Source organism: Falco punctatus (genome assembly GCF_963210335.1).
Source record: "Falco punctatus genome assembly, chromosome: 13".
NCBI lineage: Eukaryota > Metazoa > Chordata > Aves > Falconiformes > Falconidae > Falco > Falco punctatus.
The window spans coordinates 13,766,235-13,790,880 of record NC_137593.1 but is presented as its reverse complement, the minus strand read 5'-3'; positions in this window follow the sequence as shown (position 1 = coordinate 13,790,880).

Below are 24,646 nucleotides of genomic sequence, written 5' to 3'. Positions count from 1 at the left end.
AGTGAATGGAGACCAGGCTGAAACACGTCTGTTAACTACAATGAGTATGACTCTGACTCGACAACCTTCACCTCTCAGGAGAGGCAAAGGAGACCTGGGCGCTATAACCTTCACCAAAGCAGTAGGTTAGCATTTGCAGCAATTACTTCCCAACCTAACTTCACAATTACTTCCTAACAACGAGAACAGTTGTACAGAGATGACATTTGCAACTTTGTTGTCTTTAGCAGGACAGCAGAGGACTGGAGTACCATGTGGGTATGGATGACTGACTACTCAATCAACAGAAGAGGTATTTTTGGATTTTAAAAAGTAGATCCATTTAGGGATAAAACCCATTCCAATTATAAGCGACATGCTTTATAGTTGGAAATGTTTGAGCAGGAAGAGATATGGATCTTATGACAAGTGCATTACCATAGTGGAACCACATAAAAGGTCACCATGATCCCAGAATGCTTCTGAGGACATCCAGCCCCTGGAAGTATGGAGCACCAGGTACAGCATGCAAAGTGCCTGCAAGGTGCTCATCCAAGATGCATGTAGTTCAAGCACAGTTTAGAAAGCATCAACACATTTCTAGAAGAGGGAGGAGGAGGAATTTTAGCATGGATTAAGTAACAGAAAGACAGCTTTATGAGAACTAAATGAGCTGGGTTGCTTTAGCCTGTCAAAATGAAGGCTAAGAGGGAATGCAATCCCTTTGCTTCAAGGCCAAACAGTAAGAACCACTACTGCTGGAGCTAAAAGACAGTGCTGTGTGAAACAGCCACCGAATACACCGGGGCTGGAAGTCACAGGACAGGTTTTATCTCTCAGAGGACAAGGCTCAGGAGTAACTAGTTCCTAACAGGACAACTGAGGAAGGAAAGTTTAACCTACCCGGTGACATAGCCTGCTCGTTTAGCAAAAGGGCTTATAATGCTTGCCTGTGCTGGTAGGGAAACCTTTTCATGGGTATCAGTTCCCAAAACCTTTTCAATACAAAGATTTTTGGAGAGTGCACTAAACTTTTAAAGAGGACTACGAGATAGTTAATGAATTCCCCAGACAGCAATGTGCATCACAGTCCTGCAAACAGTGTGGGCAGCCTTAGAAGTAATTTTTTTTTCAGCTTGCCTGAGCATCCCATAAGAAGAGGAATTACTACAGTGAAAGAGAGAAATTGATTATGCAAATAGTACTGTCAAATGCAGGAAGAAAAACTAGAAAAAAATAGAGCAGAATAAATTGTTTTTGCAATCTCAGTGAGTTACACTTAAAAGAAAAACCCAGGAGAAAAGTGAGAGAAGGGCAAGATGTTATTTAAAAAAGTTTCCACTTTTTTTTTTTGTCTCATTTTACACAAGACCCACTTACATGCTTAGTGGGGTTTTGTGTGTGTGTGTTTTATTTACACACATACACCCCTACACAAACATGAATATCCTGGGAAACCATCAGCAAACTACCCAAACAAGAAGAAAGGTGTAAAGGATGTTTAGATGAAGAACCAATCAATAAAACTGCTCAAAAGAAATACTTATCTGCATCCTGTTTGAGATGGACACGGGAGGTATTAATATTGTATGCGCTTGTCTGGTGGATAAGATAATCGAGCACCATCGAAATGCAAAGCAGCTCCTGCAAGTTCTCCACCAACAAAAATCTACTTTTCCATCTGAATTCCCTTTCTCCTGCAATGCCATCTAGAGGAAGCCAGACAGATAAAAGGAAGGGCAGAGACAAAGGAATGAGAAGGCAGCAGGTACCAGGTGAAGCCGAAGTTTCCCCCAGACCTAGCTAAGGAAATGAATTCGGCTTTCCAATTTATGAAGCCGTTAGAGGAAGGGCAAGCCTTGGCTCCATTGCCTCGCTGGTACTTGCATAACAAATCGCGTTTGAGCAGCAGATGACTCAGCAAGAGGATTCCCCACGACACCCGAGAAAGACACCGTCTCTGTACTATGGATCTCTGGCTGCTGAAGAAATCCTCATGAATTGCATCCTTTCTCCTACAATTCACATGAAAGAAAAATCCTGAAACATCCCAGATTTTCCAGGGGGAATAAAGGAAAAAGATCAGGAATTGGAATTTGCAGTGAGTTGCAGGCACCACCAGGCAAACCAGCACAGCACCAGGAGCCTGGTTAGGGAAAGTTTAGACCCCAGTTTGCACCCTCATCCATACAGTCTCCTTGCTGGGACTTGGGCAATCGCTTAACTCACTGTAATTCAGCCCCCTAATAACTTCTTCTCAGAGAGGCTGTAAGTGCTTGTGAAAGATTACAGCTTTGAGGCACCTGGAAGGCAGGCTTTTCTGCACGCTCAGCATTACATTTTTCAGCTTTAGCTGTGTTTGGTACAGCAGTGGGGGCTGCGGTCACTGCCTTGTAATTCTACAAGGACTAACACAAGATCAAGTGGTGTTAAAATCTCAGCAATAGATTTGCCAAGTGCAATACAGAATACTATCAGAAATGCACCACTTTTTTACCCTACACAGAACTTAAGAAGTTTCTCTCAGATCACAGCTCCCAAATACTGCTAATGTGGATGTTTCTGTCTGAGGGCTCAAGCTTTCTCCTCGTAGTTCCCCTGGCCTTTAAAAATTAATCACAGTTAAGCTGAAGGGGGGGGGGGGGGGGGGGGCGGGGAAGAGAGAAAAAAAACCCAAACAAACAAACCACAACACAAAACCAAAGAAAAACCTTCAAAGGTTTTAGGGAAGAAAACAGATCAGAATATTTTTGTTTGACAAACACTGGCTGTAGGTTTTTCCCCTGAAAGTTTAGAGGACATTTTAAAAACCTAAGTTTGATGAAACTAGCAATAAATAATGCCACTTTAACAAATCTTGATGCTTTTATTAAAAGGTCTGAGCAAAATAAAAAAAAGAAACGTTATTCAGGCCTGGACACTGATTTTTTTTCACTGGCAGAACAACTTTAGAGGACTTTTTTAAGTAGCACACATTTTAAGTGAATTTGCTTTTTTAGCAAAAAGTTAAAAGAAAAAATCACTTCCCTCTGGTAAAGGGAAAGGAATAGAGCAAGAGCTTTGAATGCACAGCTCAAACACAGATCCTTCTGACTGACAAATCTCAGTTCTGTATGAAATCTACCATTTGAGGCTGGGCTCACAGACAGCAAGCTTAAAAGCAGAAAAGTTTTATCTTCTGTTCAAGAACAAGCACCAAGAACTGAGGGAATGAGCAGCCCTGGTACAGCACATCCAGACTACAGAAGGCTGCTGGGGTCTGTGGACAGCTATCAAATTTAGAAAGATGTATTGCATCTATTTGTACAAGGATTTTCAGTGCTTTTACAGAAATAATTCATGCTTTCTGTCAGTTATATATTTTTACAAATGGTTTTGGTGGAATACATCAGTTGCCTTTAAGAAAAAAAGCTCTTCCGAAGGTCTACACCATAGTCATACCTAGGCAAGACTCCATCACAGAAGTAACTAGGATGGATGGGGCATCAAAACAGAGATAAAAATATCACTTTTATAAACAAGACCTTAGAAAACCCTTTGGGAAGTCTTGGTCTCTGCCAAAGGTGCGACAATCCATTTCCCAAGGCTCTACTTAGGAAAGACTGGTTTGTATTTCAGAAAGTAAAAGGAAAGTATGAGTCATCCTGACTTGGCCCTACTTTTCAAGAACAGTGTCCTGAACGGTATTTTTTTAGTAAGTCACCAAGGCAGTCCCTTGTTTCTCTTCTTCCAGGTGAGACTTGAAACAGTTCAATTTATTAGTGCTGTAGAGGACTTCTGTACCTGCTAATTATGAGCACTGACAAATACTATTTCCCAGTTTTTCTTACAATAATCTCTAGAAGTCTTTCCCTTTTCTAACATGGAATTTCTGCGGTTCTTACAGAAACATCCATCAGGAATTTGAAAAATATATGTGGTGAGAAAGACTAGCTAAAACCCTCTGATTTCTAAACTCATATAGCAGTTCCTTGGTCACTTCCAGTTCCCCACCAAGCACACAAGAACCTTTGATGCCTCTCCCTCAGCCTTCATCCTTGGCCTTTATTGACCAAGGTGCAACCAGAAGATATCTGTGGGCCAGCCCCATCAGCTTCCAACATCCATGTCCCTTACCTTCCCATCAAAAACCCAAGTTCCTTCACTCTCTACCTTGAAGCCAGTGACACATAAACAGGCACCAGGACATTCCTAAAGTGCGGTACAGCGATGGGTAAATCTTCCTTCATGAAGCAGCCGCTCTTCTGCACAGACCGGACTGTGAGCTCTCCCAGCATAGCAACCCCTACACGGGAGGAATCATCTCCTGAGCTTGGACCCCAGGGACAGCAAAGGCTAGTTTCTATAGTTACACTCTGAAACTCACAAGTTTTTTTGTTTGTTTGGTTTTTTTGTGGTTTTGTTTGTTTTTAAAAAAGCACAAAACAGCTGATCAATTTAGAAAGAAAAATAAATAATGCCTTACCCCTAAATAGCCTGTGCTCTCCCAAGCTCATAGAGGGAAACAGCATATTTGCTGCCTGCACATGAGCGACTCCAACCTACAGCTGTGCACAGGCTTGAGGATTTTAAATCTACTGGGACCTGATCATATAGCTGCAGTTCATTCAAGTATGCACTACAAACTAGTGCTGACAGCTCTGTGGAGACCTAAATATTTAGTAACATTAGTACATCATAGTGCACCGCTTTCGGAATGAGCTGAGATACTGTTTTGATTTGTTCTGTTGCAAAACAAGGGAAAATCAGAAATGACTGTAAAGAGAACACACCAGAGCCACTACTTAGAGTGGATAAAATTGGATCAGACTTTTATCCTTTGTAGAATGGTTCTCAGAGAATTTCAGATTTTAGACTATACATGCCATGGTTTTTAAATCTGTTCTAGAAACTTTTCTATAAATATAGGAGTGTTTCAGCAAAATACAACAGGCAGGTAAATGAATGAGTGGCAACCGCTGCAAAGTGGTTATTATCTCCTAAGAGTTGCAGAGAGGTTAATTTGCCAAAAAGCTTATCAGAGGTAATTCCAGCTGTTAAGCCAGAGAAGGGTGGGCCCTGTGAGCACTAAGGCTTTGAGGCAACTTCAAAAGAAACAGGTTCTCCAGAAAGAGAAAGCAGAGGTTCAGCTGCAAGGGCTGGGAGAAGATTTGCAGCTGTTTCTCAGCCAGGGCACAAGGAGCAAGTAGCACGGTCGCACTGGCAGGCAGGCACCCACCTCCTCCTGGGTAGAAAAAGGTTGGAGAGATGCCTTGACTCTGGAGACGCTGTACTTTTTTTGGTAATCCTTTATCTACCAGGAAAAAAAGAAGGTTGTATTCCTTCTCTGGGAGCTAGAGGGACAGCAAAGAAATGGGAAATAAACCATACCTGACACTTTTTGCAATACATTCCTCTGAAAAGATGGCTAGACCAAAAGATGTCCGTGTACTAACCTTGATTGAGAGGTTATTTGTGCCCAATATACTATATATATATATATATAAATTCAAGAACAGATCATACTTAAAAAAAATATTACTTTTGTTAGGCTGCCAACATCAGAGCATCCTTTGGATTTTAGCTAAGCCAGGAGAGAGGCAAGAAGGAGTTTTAGGTAAGTCAGAGCATAACTTCCTTTTGGAAAGTTACATTAGAAATCAAAGGTCACAGTATTGTCCTAAGAAAAAGCTTTCTTGTAACTTGTGCTCTGTTTTTATTCCACGAGACTTTAGGCATGAGAACTCTCTAGTGGCTTATGCTATTGTCAGTACATCTCCACACTCTCTAAAAAATTCCCAAAGTGTGTGGGGGGAAGATTAACTTCAAAGGATGTTGGCAGCCAGCTTTCAATAATTGCTTGAAAAATGGTGTTTTGCAGGGCACAAGTGTCTGCAAATCTCTGCCTAGACAATCCTTCATGGCACAAAGTATTGAATGAAACTTTGCAAAGTGACTATAAAAGAGAACAGACTATCACAAGGCACAGGTTTAAGGATTTTTTGCCTGGTATTAGTGCTTTATTGCAAGGTCCCCTGGGGAAATATCAATATGTTTTGCAAGCATTTCCATTTCATCCTGAAAATGCTTTCCACTCCCCACACCATATTAGGTATTTAAGGGGGGTAGGGGTGATGTTTAAGAGAAAGAGGGAGACCCATGTGCATTTTAGCACTAGAGAAAGTCGAGCCAAGTGAGAAGAGCTACCTATTTAAGAGCTGCCCTAAAATATTTAAAAAAAAAATCTAGGCAGTTTTCTCTTGAAGGACGATGGCTCAGCAACACTGTCCTGGCTTGATATCACTGTAAATCTTCCTCAGGGCTACCCTTTCTATCAGCCTATATCCTAGTACCAAGGAAGGGCAGCCGATATAGCTGTACTATTAAATTACTGGGGTTCAGCGTGATGTGACTGGGTAGCAGTGGCAAAGAAAGTCCTGGTTTGGTCATCTTAGTGCACAGGGCTTTGTACCTATGCTTAGGGAAAGGGAGTCAGTAGAAGTGTGCCAATTCCTGGTCACTAGCTACCTCAGAGGTACCATAGGGCACACAGGTAAGGTATGATGTGGAGGAATTTCTTAGATCATTTGTTGCTATAGAAAAAAAAAAGAATACCACCCCAAAACCCACAAGAACTAGAGAACGAGGTTCAGTGCAATGCCAGCTTCTCCAGCCCAGTATCGACCCTGGAGTAACAGCCCAGATCCAACACTCACAAGGTTTGTTATTTTTTAAGAACGTATTAAAAATACAAAAAACAAGACAGGGTGTTTGTATTCCATGGGTGTGAAATTCAAATGCAAGTAGCTAGAAAAATGTCACAGACTGTAATGCCTTTGCAAACAGCCCCCAAGGTTGATTTGTCACACATTGCTGGTCTAAAAGCAAGCTCTATTCAGAAGAGCTATTCCTTAGGGAACATAATAAAAATTTTTAGCCATCTCTGATTCAGTGTGCTTTTAATCCCATAGGAATGGCTGTCATTTCAGGAACACATAATGGATGATCAGAGAGCCTATGCCCCATCCTTACAGGGCAGAAAAACACCCCACCAAAACCCAGGACTGTAATTCACTCAAGATGGTGCATGCTTTAACATCCTACTTCACTGCTCTTCATTGTCATTGGGAACATTCTGAACGTTTCCCTCAAACACCTCCTTCTAACAGTGGTTGTTCTGGACAAAAAATACATCTTCTTGCAGTCATAACATGGTAAACTGTTTCGCCTCCAGTTCCTCAAAGCTCCCAAACCAACCTGGGCATTCAGGTGTAAGGAGGGCAGTGTGTCCTTGAGCACAAAGAATAGGCAGCATGCAAATAAATAAAGCAGATGCAATACAGTTCCTATTCCAGGTAAAAGGCAGCAGCTGGTCATGTACACAGGGGATTCTCTTTCATTTTGGGGCTGCCTGAAACATTTCAAGACTTAACTGATGCTTCTCCATTAGTATTTTAGTTCAGAGAAGAGGTATGCATTGGAAGCAGATCTCCCACTGATCCTTCCTTACTACACTTTGGTCCATGTCACAGAATAGTCTCTAAGTGCAAGAACTTGTTTCCTTCCAAATGAAACCAGATTGCAAGATGCTCTCCAGGTATACACCAGTGAGCTTCACCTGCTTATGGGTGTTCAGTCCCTGGGATTAGGTCAGAGCTAGCACAAAACAACTGCTGGACACATGCTATGAAATGCCTATGGTGTAGACATCAGCTTCTCAGCACCGTGTTGCTCGACAGATTCCTCCCATTGGACTGCCTGCTAGGCAGAGGACAAAGAGGAACTGTGATTAAACTGAGCTCCTGTGAGGTTGGATACTGCTCCATGGGAAACTCCCACTAGCAAGTGGCTGAAACTCCATCTCCTATAATCACTTGGAGATCAGTGGAGATTATTCCCCCATGCAATCGGCTCAAAGTTAAATTCCTTTCAAGATTATTCTTAAAGATCTGGGATTAAAAAAAATTGCACTGGTATTACACACATGCATCAGGATCCTGTGAAACACAAGCCTAGCAGGTTCAGAGCTCATGCCAGTAACTTTACAAACTTTCAGTCTATGTCTGTCTGGTAGCTGTATATCAGGGTGAGTTTCAGCAAGAAGCAGCTTTATAAAATGAAGGAATGAAAGTTAATGTCTTCTAACTAAAGGCAATAGGACAAACCCCTTAAAATTACTGTTTATTATCAGCAATCTCCAACCTCAGAACAAATTGCCTATTGAAAAAGTCACATATATACACAGTTTTATCACTCACTAGCATTGCACTCTGAGGCTGTAGCTTTTTTGCCCTTATTAACAGGATATAAGGCAGCTTTAGGGCACGTCCTGCTGTTCAAACAAAAGAATTAGTTTGCAATAAGCTCCCATTACAAGAAGCCAAAGCCGTAGTCTTTCTCTGCAGGACATCTCTCAGTGAGGCTGTATCTAGACAGAGCCTGAGAACCTCCCTGTGGGATAAGTGATTTTAAACCTGCTGACTCGAGGGAAAGCTGGGGACATTGTCCCCCCAGGCGTCTTGCCTTTGCTACTTTCCAAGATGATTTCACTGGTCTGATGGGTGTGATTGTGCTGAGAGTTCCCTGGCTTGATTCTCCATGCAAAACCTTTCACAAACAAACCTGTCCCTTTCCTACCCAATTGAAAATTGGATCAGCAACAGATTCACCAACAGAATAGGCAGGGATGCAGGGAAAGATGACACAGCACAGCACCAATGCTCATCAAAGGGTGCACCACATGGCCTGACTGCCTGGGGTGGACAACAGAGATCCATGCACTATTGCCAGTTCCCAACCACTTCACAGGGATTTTGTATCCAAGTCAAAATACTCAAGATGACACCAATCTAAAGTTTAAAAGGAGTAACACACTCTTTCTTGTATTTGCCTATGCAATATTCTCTTGGTTTGCTTGACTTACAAAAGGACATCAACATTATCTCTGAAGCATTGAGAAAAAAGTTAGTGGAGTACAAAAACCTCAAGTAACCACCCTCAGCTGAGCTATGAAAGTAGCAATTTAGCTCAGCCTAAGGGTAGCACATAATAAAACTCAGAGTTTTTCCTGTGATACAATTCAGATAGCCTTAATGGATTTTTGTCCACTTTTTAAACAGCTGCAGAGTAACTTACAATTATCATACCTTCAATTAAACACACTGTGGGGCTTTTGGGGGATCTAGCATGAAAATGTTGTCTGGAAAAGAGAAATTACAAGCTGCTAAGAGTTAATGGTAAATTAATTAAGTGAAGATTACCAGATTGCAACAAACTGGCATGGGATTTGTAGATCCTCTTCTCTAGATAAAGCGCTCTAACCAACGACGAAGGTAACACAAAGAAGAAAGAATCAAAAGCTGGCATACCTGGAGAGCTTGTGTCATATCAGGAGCTCTGTCAAATGAACCAGTGCCCTTGATCAGCTGTTACATTTAGTAAAGGGAAAGTTACGCCCTTAACAAGCATACGTTGTAAGAGAGAGCAAAATGGAAGAATTCTGTGCAATGAAAAATGAATTCCTGAACAATTCCTGCCCCCACAGTGGTGAGAATAGTGTCAGTGCTTAAGCAGATAGAAATTTCTTTAATGATCAGTCTCTACAAGATCCTCTTGCTATAAAGCACTTCAGCTTGGGTAATCCAAAGAAGATGGTTGGATGCATTGCAGTGGACTGCACTCTGATCACACCCCTTCAAGCCATAGTTGTCTCCCGAGGGCAGCAGTTTATGAATAAAACCTGCGCATAAAGAAACCGTCCTGCTTAAGACTGGGTTATTCCCATGTCAGTAATAAACCCCTCCCTGAGAATCCAAATATGAAGAATCTCAGCTCTGCCATCTTTTAGGTCCTTAATTTTCACTTTTTCTTCCCTCTTTTCACTCAAATATACTAAAAAGTATATTCTTTTAATTCAGTTTTAGGTTCCTTGCTATGCTCGTGAGCTTGCAAGGCAGAGACTGCCCATATGTCCTGGACAGACAGGTCTGCTCTACCCTGGGCACTGGGGACAAGGTGGAAAAATGGGCTTCAGCACCTCCTCCCTTTCCCAGAGCTACCTTCAGGGAGCCCACTGGAGGAAGGGTTCCTGTTTAACACTTGCTACACACAGGTTACGTAGTCTGCCTTAAATCTTTGAGCAAACCCACCCCTTTAGAGGATGTGCAGGGTCAGGTTTTATGCCAATGAAAACCAGCCCCCAGGGCAGTGCCCCCGCCCCATTCCCCTTGAAAGCTCTGAGATTTTTTTTAACAATGTGCAATTGCTCAGCAAGTGTTTGGCTTTAACAAAAAACTAAGGGGAAAAAGGCATAAACCTGTCAAACAAACAAACCAGCTATCTAAGGGATCTAGCCAAAAGGAACAAGCCTATTAAAGGAATCGTTTTCTGCACCAATATGTCACTGCACTATACTCTGTGCATAATTATTACTTAAATCCAGTCATCCCATGCATTATTAATAGGACCAGCCAACATCAAGTCCCCATGCAGCCTTAAAGCAGATACATTAAATATTCTCAACAGGAAACAGGCAACCATCCGTTATCAGCAATAGACTACACAGTTATGTCAATGCCTTTTTCAAGCAGGTTTTGTTCTTGTGTGATCAACAAGGCTGCTCTCCCCTGTCCTCCAAACTGCCTTTACTGTCAAATCTGAGCAGCATTTCCTCTTTTCTCCATGAAGCATGCAAGTTTGCCCTTTATTGCTAGCAACAAAATCTTGTGTAGATGCTAAAATGCTCTGGGAACAGAGAGCAACCTAAGCAAATTGACAGTAGAAAAAACAAGGGGTAGTGCAGAGTCAGGGCTGAAGGATTAATGATGGGAGAAGGGGGAGGAAGAACAATACTCTTACTGCTGCTGAGGGCAATGGAGACATTTGTATGCTGTTCATGCATCTGCCACGGCTATAAACTTGCTATTAAACAGAGGCATATGCCAATCTACCAGTTTATAATTCAGCATTACTCAGATCTAGGCAATCATGATTCCTGCCCCTTCTAGATTTGCTCTAGTCAGTATTTCTAACTGGCTTGTGTTCAGTTGTAAAGTAGTCGTTTTGTACAAGGCCACACCACTAGCAAAATCCAAAAGTGAAATGCTGTTTTTTCCACAAGTGAGATGGCCCTTTCTCATGCAGGGGCATGGACAAGAGCTAACATGTTCCACTTACGAGAAAGGGAATTTCTTTCATAAAAGAATATTTGGATCCAAACCCTCCCCCCAGAAAACACACAGGTTTTACATAAATATATATTATATATAAGATGGTGCAAACTGTAGCGCATCTTGCACACTCCTGTACCCCATCCTCTTCACTATTTCCCTATATTGTGAAGTGATTCAGTAGCATCCCATGCAAGGTGTGATTATGGAATGATCCAAAAGAGCAAGCCTGGAAGTTTAAATGCTTCAGCAGCAAACCAAGGAAATAGCCACAAATTATTATGTTAGGAGAGTATTTGGCTAGAGATTTACAGGAGCAGGCAGCAATAGAAATCTAAGTATGCCTTGTTAAAAAAAAAAAAAGGTGAGGAAAGGGCACAAAGCCTAAATAATAAGCTGTGATATTTAAAAATGTATTCTAATCACTAGAGAGTACAAAGAGCAGGGAGAGCAAGAAACCCAGAAGAGATGCCTGGGCCAGAGAGCACTGGGAAGTTTACAGCCTCACTTGACTGACTGCTGTCAGAGGAGCAGTACGGTGTGTTAGATGTGCACTACTGTTTTTGTCTAACAGATACAACACGCCTGAAAGACAAAGATATCAAGCCAGCTGGTTGTGAAGGTAGCCCCTTGGGGTCCTGTTTATTGCTGGGAAGTCTAGAGTGTTTGACATTTCTTGTCAGTAAAAATGAGCCCAAAAGGTTTCCAGCTCACGGGGGGAGGCACGGCAAGCGGATGAGTAGATTCTCTGTAACATATGGTTTGTTGGAGGAGTGAGACAGTTAATGTAATAGATATCGATACCTGCATGTGTACTTAAAATAAGATAAAAGTTAATTAGTTCCAGCTTCAGTCCTTCACTTCTGTTGATAATCCCCTTTTTTAAAAAAAAAAAAAAAAAAAAAAAAAAAAAAAAATCAGTCTGTAAATGACTGGCAAAAATCTAGCCCCAAAATAGGCTGTTTGAGAACCTGCAGTAATTCCCCCAGTGGCATCCCCCACAAAACAGCTATCTTGAACGCCTGCTATCATGTTGTTTATTTACAGCATGAAATATAGTTTTCTGAATTCCTCTCCCACACCATGACAAATACCCCATTGCAATATTGTAAGGGGGGTGTGTGTGTGTGGAAGGTAAGCAATTCAAAACAGGCTGTTTTCAGTATCAACAATCTAAAGATGCTATTAGCAGATTACCTCAGCAATAATATATTGTTCAACCAAGATGTGTTAGAAAACACTGAGTCATGCTACTGAATTAATGAAATTAGTTTGAAATTATAAATTTTCCAACTAAATTCCAGCACAGCTTGGGTTCTTCATCAGTTGCTGTAATCTTCCATACCCATAGCCAACATTATTTATGTTTTCACCTTGTTCCTTGCACGAACAAGGGGTAAAACCTGAAAGCTGGGGATCATAGAGGCCAGGTTTTGGAAAAATAAACCAGCAAGTATCACTGTAACATTAAAAGCTGCACACTTCCCTCACCCAAGAAGGTTCCTGTTCAAAGATCTATTTTTTGGGGGTCTTAGTTCAACTTGTCACTGATGGCAGGGGCTTAACCTGCAGAAGGTTTCAAAGGTTGCTTGCTAGGATGTATAGCAAAATCGGCAAAATCAAACATCAAGGCAACAGCTACTTGTACAACTGAAAAAAGCCAGTCTGCCAGCATCTTGAGGTTTACTGCAGGGATCTTAAATCTTGAGAGTTACCCTTACTTTTCAAAGTGTATTTTTAAACCCGAGAGCATTAGACAAAAGAAAAAAGTTATTTTGTTTCTGCTTTTATTTCTGGTTTATCTTATCTCTCTACACCCTCACAATGTCTAACAAACCACATTCTCAAAGCCTCCTCTTTCTCATGTTTATATCCAGCCAGACCTACTGCTTATCACTCTGCCATTTAAATCCCTCTCTATTAAGTAAGAAGAAAAGATGAGGGAAGAATTAGTCTGGCTGACCCCTGAACTTCTTCCCGAGAGGGATGTGGTGCAGACAGTAAGGAGAGCTGTTTAAGGGAGCGCTGTGAGCTGAGCTACTTATTGAAAGTAGCCAAACCTTTGGAGGCTGAGGAGCAGGGCTGGTTATCACAAGAGAGCAGCCTGCCTACCTTTGTTTGTCTCCTTTAGTTTAGCGCCTATTTTTGAGCTCAGAACCCCTGTCAATGTTCAAAGGATGGTGCACATTTTTATTTTGATGGTCATGATGATTTGGATCTCCACACCTCTCTAGGTTGTCTTGCATTTTGGTCCAGAAGCAAGGTCTTGAACACACGGGGTATCTCTGCCTGTGCACAGAAGAAACCACTCCTTTGGGTATGTTTCTCTATATTTTTCTGTCCCAACAGCTTTTTGGCTAAATCTCAGACATTTCAGAAGAGATGGAAAAGCTTTGGCACAAAGCCAGAAGCTGTTCTAGGAACAGCTTTATCCTGAAATGCATCAGCCTTTTCTAGCACAGCTCAGCCCTTGCATGGTGAATTAAGGTCTATCTCCTCACCTCCCTGTCCCTACTCAAACAGAAAGGGATGTGACCTTAATGACACAAAAGTGTGGTCTCTGACCCCAAGCTATATTTTGCATTTCAGCCATGATGTTACAAGGGTAACAAGCAGCAGGGAAGATGGTGGGTGGATGCAGGAGGTGGGAAAGACTGACCAGGTACTTTGGTGAGTCCCAATCAGGAATTCTGTTTCTAAGAGAAAGATTTAACATGAAGATCCTGCTCATTTCTCATGAGTACTGCAGAAATACACAAAAATTAAATTCAGTGGACAGAATGCAAGTACAGAGAACTGAATGGAAACTGGACAGATAAGGTAATAAGCATTAACCTTGGTCCCCCTATGATTATTGTTCACTAGCTCTGCAATGCACTATCTGCTCCCCCCAGCATTTGAGGATGGACACAAATGAGGGAACAGCTTAGGGTTACCCCTTGGCTCAGGGGCAAAGAATGGATTTTTTTTTCAACATGCATCATTGCTCTTCAATAATTCATGACATCCCCAGAAGCAGCAACTTACTACAAATGTACTCTACAACTTCAGGTCTGATCTAGATCCACACACTGGGGTACAGAAGTTACACCCCAGGCTTGATTCCTGTTTTCTCAGATGTGCAGAATAACGAAGCCATCCTTTTTGGACACTGACGCCAGCTGTATCCCCAGTACACCTGCTGGCATTTGTAAGCTTTTCTTCCTTCCCTGCTTTAGATTTTACTTCTCCCACAGTTCTTTGGCTTCTGCATCAATCTAATCCCTGCTGGCAATGCTGTGTTAGACTGCATCCCCTTCAGGAAAAAGTATACTAGTATGGTGGACTGCATGTCTTGAAAAAGGGACTTCTGGTAGTCCAGGGTCATTGCAACCAATTACACCATCCAATTCTTCACTGATCCTGTCCTTGACACTGAAATAGTGACTGGTTTCATCCTCCTACACAGTCTCCCTATGCCACCTGGTTTTTCAGAGGCAAGAACACATACAGCATCCCTGTATTATAAAAATCTTTTTCATGCTGTGCACACTGAGCTGCTCTAAGTTATTGTGGGCTTCCACCTAACCCAAATCACTGAGGCACAGTCTGGTAAGTGAAGCTGACAAAAAAATTAAGAAGAATGCTGTCCAGGGGGAAACATTGTCTCCAGCTTCACGTTTCTAGTTTCTCTTTTCATCTTAATGGGAACAGTGGGAAAGAGGAGGTTCTTGTTTCTCACACCCTCTCCAACTATAATAATTTCTTCACAGCACCTGAAAGTTTCAGGCTGTACCAACAGGAAGAAAAAAAAAAATCAAGCAAGGATGAGTACAACCATTCCTAAAGCAGTTAGCTCAGGTGAAGGTTGGTATTGTAGCAGCAGATAATAAAGCAACAGAGAAGACATTTTAATGCACTGTTAAAGCACATGCTTTCTTGTTAAATAACCATATAGAAATCACAAATGCCAACTGAAAAAAGCTCAGGACAACTGTCCAGAGGCAGGAAAACACATGGTAAACCCTGGCTGCATCACAAAAGGAGAAAGCATTAAGTCAATCATGCCAGGACACGCAGGCTAGGATCAGGGGCTCTGAGGATTCAGTCTGGAGCCTTCAACCCCCGTGGCCGCTCCTGGAGCACGCTCTGACCCCTCTCCTGCCCTCATAGCAGTGGAGAAGATAGCCCATGTCAACAAGCCAAGCAACCCAGCTTTTGTACACTGCAAACAGCCTCCCACATTCAGAGAGAGAAAATATTTGTCTCAGAAACATATTAAAAGGGGAGAAAAGAATCGGCAGCAAGCTACACCTTGGAGCATCTGACTGGGCTTTCTGCCCTTCTCAAGGAACCTCTTTAGCTGACTGACAATCAGCCCATCTGCCATACTCATGCTTCCTCCAGATCAAACAGCTCGTCAGAGTTTTACTTGGAGGGCAGCTTGAGGTGGAAGCATCTAGCATCTGTTACACCCGCTGAGTAGTGCTGGTTATGGACTATTTCTACTGCACACTTCCAAGTGCAAGGTGCTAGCGAGCCACATGCCCTACTTACCCTGGCATTAAAGATTATTCATCTTCCAAGCAGAAATCTCTCTGCAATTCCCAGCCTAGGCATATTCACAGTTTTATACTAACACTATCCCTCAGTGTAAAACACTTTTTCTCCTCAGTGTTTCCCCCACCAAATACAATCCCCAATCGCTTTTACCCTTTCACTTTTGACAGTCTCTCTGCCTCCCAGCCTCCTTCTCTGTCCCACTCCCTTTTGAACAACTGGCAGAAGGAAAAGGAGGTCATTCAGTTTGGGTTTTGGGTTTTTTTGCACACAACAGCCTAGAACAGCTCTGAGGGTTGGTTCTTACCTTTGGCTGACTCAGTTCAGCTATAGAGCTCTCAGCTGCGCAGGGCTCTGACCAGGCTGGGTAGCAGAGAACAAATTCCACCCACGGAGTTGCAGCATGTTGCACAGATATCAGTAAAACATCCCCACCAAGCAAGTTCAAAATATAGAGGAAAGGTAGAGCAGCACAACTACCTCTTGCACAGGGGAAACAAGCTGCCTCTGAGGGTTTTTAAGACTCCCAGCACTGAAAACGTGATTGAAAGCAGCTGAGAAAGCACATCCAGGTGCATGAACAACCCCACACTCAACTCTAAAAGGGACATGATTCTACTTTTCTTTTCTTACAAGGGCCCTGGCCTTCCAATGAATGTTTTTCAACAAAATAAATCATTTGCATAAGTTTGAGTTTGCAGATCTGCTGGATTGTGGTGATTAGAAAGGCCTGAGAGCACAATAAGGGTGGTACAGGTTTTCTAGATTGCATTGTATGGGGTTAAAGGGCAAAGGAGAGGGGTCAGCATGCAAGGATGTATGGGGAAAAAGGTAGGCAAACTTGTTTAGTGACTACATTTATTTTTGGCACTAGTCTGTTTACCTTCACCTTAAGGAAGTCAGCAATCTATGCTTACTGTCACTACAGACAGGTTCCTAATTCTTTCAGGAACAGCTTTAAGTAATTCTAAGCTTGTTTTAAAAGCAGAATAGGAAAGTTGAAGGTCAAAAATAAGGAAAGGCTACAAGAACTTGAAATTCAACACCTTAACTTCGGCTATTTTCAAAAAGTTTTGACTACTAAACCCATGGCGCTCACCCAGCCCATGCACCCTTTTACTAGAAAAGCTGTGTTTTAATCCTTCTCCTAATTTTTTCTTTTAAATATCAAGTCATATTTCTAGCTATTCAGGACTAACCTCAGGCCCAGCCACACCTGAAATAAAGACCAGAATGTTAACGACAGTCCTGTGCCCCAGGTGCCTGCTATTTAACTATATGCACCTGGAACACTCCATCTCACAGCCAGCACAAATTCCCCACACTGCAATCAACATTGAAAGTAACTTATTGATTTCACCATCACCACCACCCTAAACTGAACCACAGGCCAGATTTTCTAAAGAGCTTTCAACATTTTTATTTTGAAAAGTATTTACGGAAAGGTAGTTCTTTTCCTCTCCCACAGTTTACCATATTAGCTCCCAACATTACAGGTATCTCACACAACTATTCCCCTGTATCAGGATTTTTAATATAGCTATCCTTCTGACTCTCTCAACTTTTTTCTATAACACAAGAAATTTTGGCTGATTTATTCTTCACAATATGGAAATATTATTGTGAAGGAACTCTGCAGCGGCATTGTTTTGGATTTACACCACTGTGAAGCAAGATCTGTCCCATTAGTGCTGGGGAGCAAATACCAGCGATTATCGTTAAAACTGGGCAGAGTAGAGTGAATTGAGTAGGGTGTACTGTGGGTTAATAAAGCATTTTAGCAAGGTGATATGAAAGAAAAAGTGCTACCTGAAAAAAAATTACAGTGATCATCAGAGACTATATATCCTCATAAAGAAACTGGAGGATACTCTACAAACCTAGTCCAAATTAATATCCATGCCAACACACGGTGAAGATGTGTGTGTTACACAGGCCCTTTTGCTTACTTCAGCTGGCTGGTTCCTCACTGTCTGAGCATTTTGATTTTATGCTACACATTGCAACACAAAAGTAGGAAAGTTTTCAGTTGCTGGGATAATGCTCAGGTTTTTATTATACATGCAGCATCAGGAAGGAAAGCAGGTTTAGTGGGAGAGCAGTGAATGATGATCTTAAATAGAGGGCAGCTGTGCTCATGATGCCATGGCCTCAGCATTGCCCCATGCAGTGTGGTGCCCTGGGGGTGCTCTGTGGTCAGGGCTTTAACTGCTCCCAGATACTGCACTGCTGACATACTCACACCTGGGTGAGGATGGAAATGCTTTTTCTTTTGGATTCAGTAGTCCCAGATTCAATATATAATCCTATTTTTCTACAATTTTGCCCCTGTTTGACCTGCATGAACAGTCCCACAGATGAGTTATGCTGCAGATACAACCACTGTGACTGGTTCCCCACCTGCGCTGCTCATCACTGTTTGCACTCCCATCAGCATGGGTTTGCATAGACCTGGGCCAAGCAGAAATCTCCCAGCCCTGGACCTACAAACTTAGAGGGACAGTTTTGCCTCATCCTCACAGAGCATCCTTCTGAGTCCATCAGGAGGCATGATGCCCGAGGAAGGCTGGTTTCCAGACCAGTTCCAGAGGTTACTTTCCAAAATGCAGCTTCTGCTGATTCATGCCCTCCCAACAGTGCTGACTTCCTGTAAACATCTGACCCAGGAACATAAATTACCATTAAGGCTGACAAGGATATACCCTCCGTGACAATAATTCACAGGGTTGCTGTTTCCTAGCACAAAAGAACATCCCTTTTGCTTTGGCACAGTGCGTACATCATCTGGGATTATTAATGTGAGCATCTCTCACTGACATTAATGAGGCTGGTGCACTCTTGACATAGGAGGACAGCCATACTCACACCACGGAGCTCAGACACAGCACAGTGACCACCGTTCTCTGGGAGAAGAGTGATTTGTTACAAAGGACCCATTTCTTAATGAGCACAACCTTAGCACAAACCTCTAAATGGCATTACTCATCCCTCATGATACACGCGATATCCTAGAAAACAGCCACTACTGCTTGGCAGGATGGGAATTATAAGGGCTATCAAATCCATCCCAAGGCTTCAGGGCAGGAGCTGGTCATCAGGTAGAAGCAGGAAGGAATCTCTTCTCAGCAACAGTGTTACTGGAGAAATGTAGGGATTGGAGGTGGGAAGGCAGGGAGGGAAACTGGTTTTCAAAGATGCAGTGGGGCAATGGTTAAAAAGGAGCAATTGTACTGAACAGCCACAGGAGTCCCTTTGAAGGCAAGCCACGTGCAGTGTCTTCACCCTTCCCAGAGTAAATTTCCACAATGCTCCACCTATCATAAAGCAATCATATAATTCAAGGTTAATGCTTCAAGACACTCTTAAAGGTACAAACTTGTTATAATGTGCACTACCTTAATTACAGCTAAAATTATTCCCAGCGTTTTTACTTCGGCACTGAAACATCTGTTTGCATCTGCCACAAGCCTCTCTTATCCCACAGCAAATTGCATAATGTTTTCATTAGCATCATCTAGCAAATGACAAGACAATATTCCAGCAATGTTTCTCCCACTAACAGATGTGATCTTGTTGAAATCTCTCCCTTTGGTTCCTTTTGCCTTCTTGCTCCTCTGGAATGAGAGGATATAGAAAAAAGGGAGAATAAAACATTACAATAAAGGGTAAATTAAGCAACCTCATTACAAACAACCTAGAGCAGTAAATGGTTTGAGGTTTGGAGAAAAGGAGCTTGTATGTTATTTGAACTTGTTCTTGCAGAGGTAGTGACCCACAACGTGCCTCAACCCCAAAACTTTATTTTAAATGAGGTAAATGTAGCTGTCACTTTTAAGTGAGATGACTGGTTGCTTTATGAAGCTGTTTGCTGTGTAGATAAATCACATCTTGTCAAGTATATTTCTTCTTTCAGTCTGATTTCTAGGTTGAGGATGGGATCTCACAAGTTTCTGTCTCAACCCAGTCTTTGGTTGAACCGTTTAAGCCTTTGGTACCTCATCCTTTGGTATCTGCATCCAGACATGTCACTGTCGCCTCTGGATGCAGTGAGAGTGCTTCCCAGCGACCAGATTCTTATATCAATTCAACGTATATCAGGACAAAAGAGATCCAACAACGAGTATACAGGATGCTAACACACTTTGTTCACTAGATATCAGACAACTTCTCAGTAGGAGTCCTGACACAGCTGAGCTCCTCACAGTCCCTCTGATACTTCTAAGGTCTGGTACAGCCCATGTTTCTGCACGTTTCTGAACCTTTCATGTTTTGGGAGAGTCTCCTTAAAACTGTCAGTTTTTTTGACAATGCTGGCACCCTGGGAGTTGTCATGCTACTCGTGACCCAACTGTCACTTGAGCCTAAACTCCATCAACCTCCTCTGTGTGATGGCCCAGCGTGGTGGCTCAGGTTTGGAGCCAGATATCTAGCTTGCAAGTAGGGAAATATGAACATGGGTGGAAGACACTGGCTCAACCCGCACCTTACCCCTAAAGGCAACATGATTGTCCTGATCACCGTCCTGCCGGAACATGCCTCGCCCAAAGTCTTCATCCTCCAAGAGTATTTCAGAGAACCTGATGAGCTCAGCTACGCTTCCATGTCCTTTTGTTCTGCTCCTGTGCTGCCCAGCCCTGACGGCCTTTCATAAAAATGCTGTATAGCAAAGGCACTTCAGGGGAAATGCAAGGATGGACAAAAGGTAGGGAATGAAGGTGAACCCAAGCTTGCTTCTGCTCATGCATCATGGACATGTAACTGGAGTAAATCATGGATGAACTGAGAGAGAACAGGTAGCTATGCCTGACGGCCAGGGCTGAGGTAGGCAGTCTCAGTGCAAGCACACAGGCACTGCTGTCAAAAGCAGTAGGAAAACAGTTCTTCAGACCAGGTCATTTTCTTGCATTGTTTATAGTCTATTACCTATTAGTACACAGAGTTACTGGAATAAATCCTGTACCCTGTTTTCAATGGAATTACGTTTGGTGTCTGGATCCTTCCTGTTGCTCTCTCCCCTCCCTTATTAAGCAAAGGCAATTAATCTGCACAAGAAACACTGATGATGGATGCAGTAAAGACTAACTATGCTGCCAGTCAAACACTTATAGCATTCCTAAAATTTCAGCATAGCAGTTCCACAGCTGTAAGAAACACGTTTTTTTTCTTCTCACTTAGCCTGAGCACATCAGGACTTCATTTTCTAAAATCAATAAGTGAGAAGAAAGTCAGATTTAATGCATGAAAGCAGCAATAAAGTGCTAGTGCCTCTTACCCACCTCTTCTTGTATGTCTTGGTGTTGTCCTTCAGGGATCACTCCTAGAGGATTTACCATCCCATTTTCAGTTTCTGATCAGCATCTGAGCAAGGTTTCTTGGGTGAGTTGATGGTCCTGGTGAAGCCACTACTGGTTCACATTGCTGGACTGAGACTGAAGTGAACTTTTGTACTGCAGAGGTTTACTCCAGCTCTTGGAAAGTTTGTCTGCCTCAAAATATCCCAAGTGTATTTTTTACTATACATGAAGTTGGGTTGAAAAAGTATAGAACTGTCACAACTGTAAACAGTTAATTTTAATCTTTTCCTGGCTTTTTAGTCTTTAGTACTCTCTTTTAAAAACTTCGCTGCCCCACTGTGAAGACTACAAAATAAACAAAAGCTGAAATTCTTCCTTAGTCATGTGGGAAATTCAAGAAAAATTATTCTTGCTGTGGGCAGCAATACTGTATTCTCACACATCATCAACAGACATCCAGTAAACAACTCAGATCTCCAGGCAAAATCCATCTTCCTTGATTATGTTCATTCCTGGAAATTCCTTCAGCAAGTAAAAATCATCTTAGGTTACCCACCCTGCATGTGCTGGTTGCTCTGTGGATGTGTCCTTGCTGTAAACACCATTTAGAAGATGTTGCTACAACTCCTCACTCCCTGATCCATCCATTTGAGCAACCTACTCGCTGTCTTCCTTTATAGTACAGATTCCTTCAGCCTTATGGCTCATGCAACATAACGTAACTGTGTTTTTACAGGACACGCTGCTAAACTTCTGCCTGCTTTGCATCATTGCAAAACCAGCCAGAAAACAAGATCTGTGCTGCATTTCGTATAAAGTTATTTGAACTGTATTTGCTTTATGGTTCAAAGACACTGACCAAGTGATAAAATTCTTGAACTAAGACTTGAAACAGATATGATAAACAAAAAATATAATTCTTTCAGTTTCAAACCGGGCAACTGAGGCACAGGAGGGTTGAGAGTCATCGTTACACTAAAAAACTGAAGCAAATAGAAGGTTTGAATCTGACATTGCTTTTCAGACATTACTCAGACTCTCACCCTTTTGTCTGATTATCTCCTCTCAGAGTGGTCTATACCCTGCTTCTGAATTGACACTCATTGCCTGTCTTTATTTTCTTTCCTTTTTCTTATAACCTAGGCACATGATCAATTAACCATTCTTTCTTCTGAGAATGTTGCCAGACTTTCTATTTGCCCATAACTATGTTCTTGTGTTTCTGGATCATTAAGCATGTAAATTAAATTCAATTGAAAATTGAATATATAATTGTGCATATGCAGGGTCTTGAAGAATAGGGACGACTTTAATGAGAGAAGATATTCCCACATCTGTAATTCTGACCTACTCAGTCTTTCAGAAAGGAATTGCTCAACAGATTTGAAATTGCATAATTTCAAATCATTTTGGCAGCTTTTATAGTCAATTATTTTTCTCTCATTGAAGTTTTCCTGAAAAAGAAGGGCAACCCTTTCATCCCATTTCTGGTTGGGAACGTGTCTACTGCTAGACTGGAATCCCTTTGACTTAAATTTAGATATTTAAACTTAAGGACCTGAACTAAATAGATAATATACCTTGCTTTTCAGTGGAAAGAAATGCAAGCATTTGGATCCTTCAGTCCAGGCAAGGATTAGGCTCTGCCACTCCTGGTGCTGGATAGAGGGGCCCCCACAACTAGAATACCTCAGTGTAGTGGCTTCAGAGATGACGTTTTTCCCTGAGAATCAGGAAAGGTCAGATGATCTAGTTAACCTTTTCCTCTCTGATGCAGGATATTATTTTTGACAGGATTGAAACCTATGTCCATTCATGACGGCTGGGAAAATCACAGAAACTCAGAATGCCAACTTTTGTATTTTTTTTTCCTCAAACACAAAGGAAAAAAAAAAAAAAAAAGTCCAGTTACAATGATTTTTTTCCCAGAACGAATTTGCTTTAATTTTGGATCATCATAGGGCTTTGCCAAGGATGTTTCCTTGTCGGATCAGATTTACATACGCTGCTCATTTCTGACACCGTACTTCACTTGTGGTTCCCCCTAAACATCAGCTGAGCTCTCTGAGTGTGGAAGTAAATGGGAAAATGAGATCATAGTCAGCTTCTTGGGGATTAGTGGTCAATAAGGGTTTACTGGCACTTTTGGCAGGGAAAGAGGCTTTATCCTTCTAACCTTCCAGATACAATGTATCGCTTGCCTTGTACATTTTTTGCATTATTGTTAGGCCATTTTAAATACTGATGAGTAAGTTTGATAAAGCAGCAGTTACTTAAGAGGATCAACTTACTCCAGTGCCAAAGCCATAATCACCAATACAAGTCTTCTGCTAAACAAATACATCCATCATGTCTTAGCCAAATTCCAGCCATGTCAAACAGTCGTGAGCTGAAGAAATAACTTGCAATAATTAGTTTATAGTGCAGCTTTTGCTATTTTTCCTTTTCAAGGGTATTTGCGATCCAATATTGATTGTTTCATATATATTTACTATTTAATTCTACTCAATGCATCTACTAAAATATTTTATTTCTTGGTATGCAGTTTATGGTTCACATGTTTATGTATGCAAACAGGTAACCATGAGGGCTTAAAATCCACAAAACTATTATGTGCTGTTTTGTAGCCACTAGACAGAACTGCCCACAATGTGGTTTCTGTGTCTTGGGGAAAGAAGATGACAATCACCCTGATGGAAATTTTAATTTCAGCTCAGTAGTATGTGTAACTCTAAAGTTTACTTTACCAAAAATTTTATGCCAGTAAAACAGAATATGAGCACAAAAGGTTCATAAGAATTACTACAGTAACTGCATTTTAAAATTAAAGAATCATAACAGACATTTTCTAGTTTGCAACATTTGTCCAGTAATTATGCTGTACTTGCCTAAAATTATAGTCTGCAAGACAGCGAGTGAAGTTATTCTTGACATCATGTCTAAACTTCATGTAATTCCTCAGTACTGTAGACATCTGCTCATTTCACTGCTGCATAGTGCTTCTTCATTATCTGTGAAACAATTTGTGAGCATGTGGTCTGCCAAGTGCTCTGGGCGTATGGGTATTTGTGAAAGGCAGCAGCAACCACAGCCACTTTCTAGTCCCCCTTTTTCACCAGAATATTTTGAAATGAGCATCATATTTGACTGTTCAGATTGCTTTTCAAGGCAAAATATGCAAATAGCCTAGAATTAATCTGCACAGAGGATATGTATCTTTTCTTTTAAAGATATCAGTTCACTCAGCTTGCCAACACTCAATTTCCAGCTGTCAATTCCGAAGCTTTAAAATCAACAGCCTTAATTATTTATTGTTCTCTATGCCTACTAATAGCATCTTAATTGTTTTTTTGGATAGGTTATTTTCAGAGGGAACCATTATGTTTTCATACTCTGTCATTGTCCCAGACTAGAAAATTAATGAGAGGCTCTTAATTTAGCCATAAACAACCAACTTTATTTAAAACATTCCAGTTTCTGATATTTATTTGATTACTTTAATCTTCACATCCTGTCCTGACACACTGATGCTTCTGGCTGTGAGATACTTACTGTATCTCCCTAGGGATATCCATGGTCCATCTGGTCCTGCTGCTCCCTGGATCTCAAGCGGAGTGGGGAGTTAGCCTGGGGTGCACCGCTGAGGATGCCAGCGGTAGGGTTCGGTGAGTGTTGCCATATTATTTG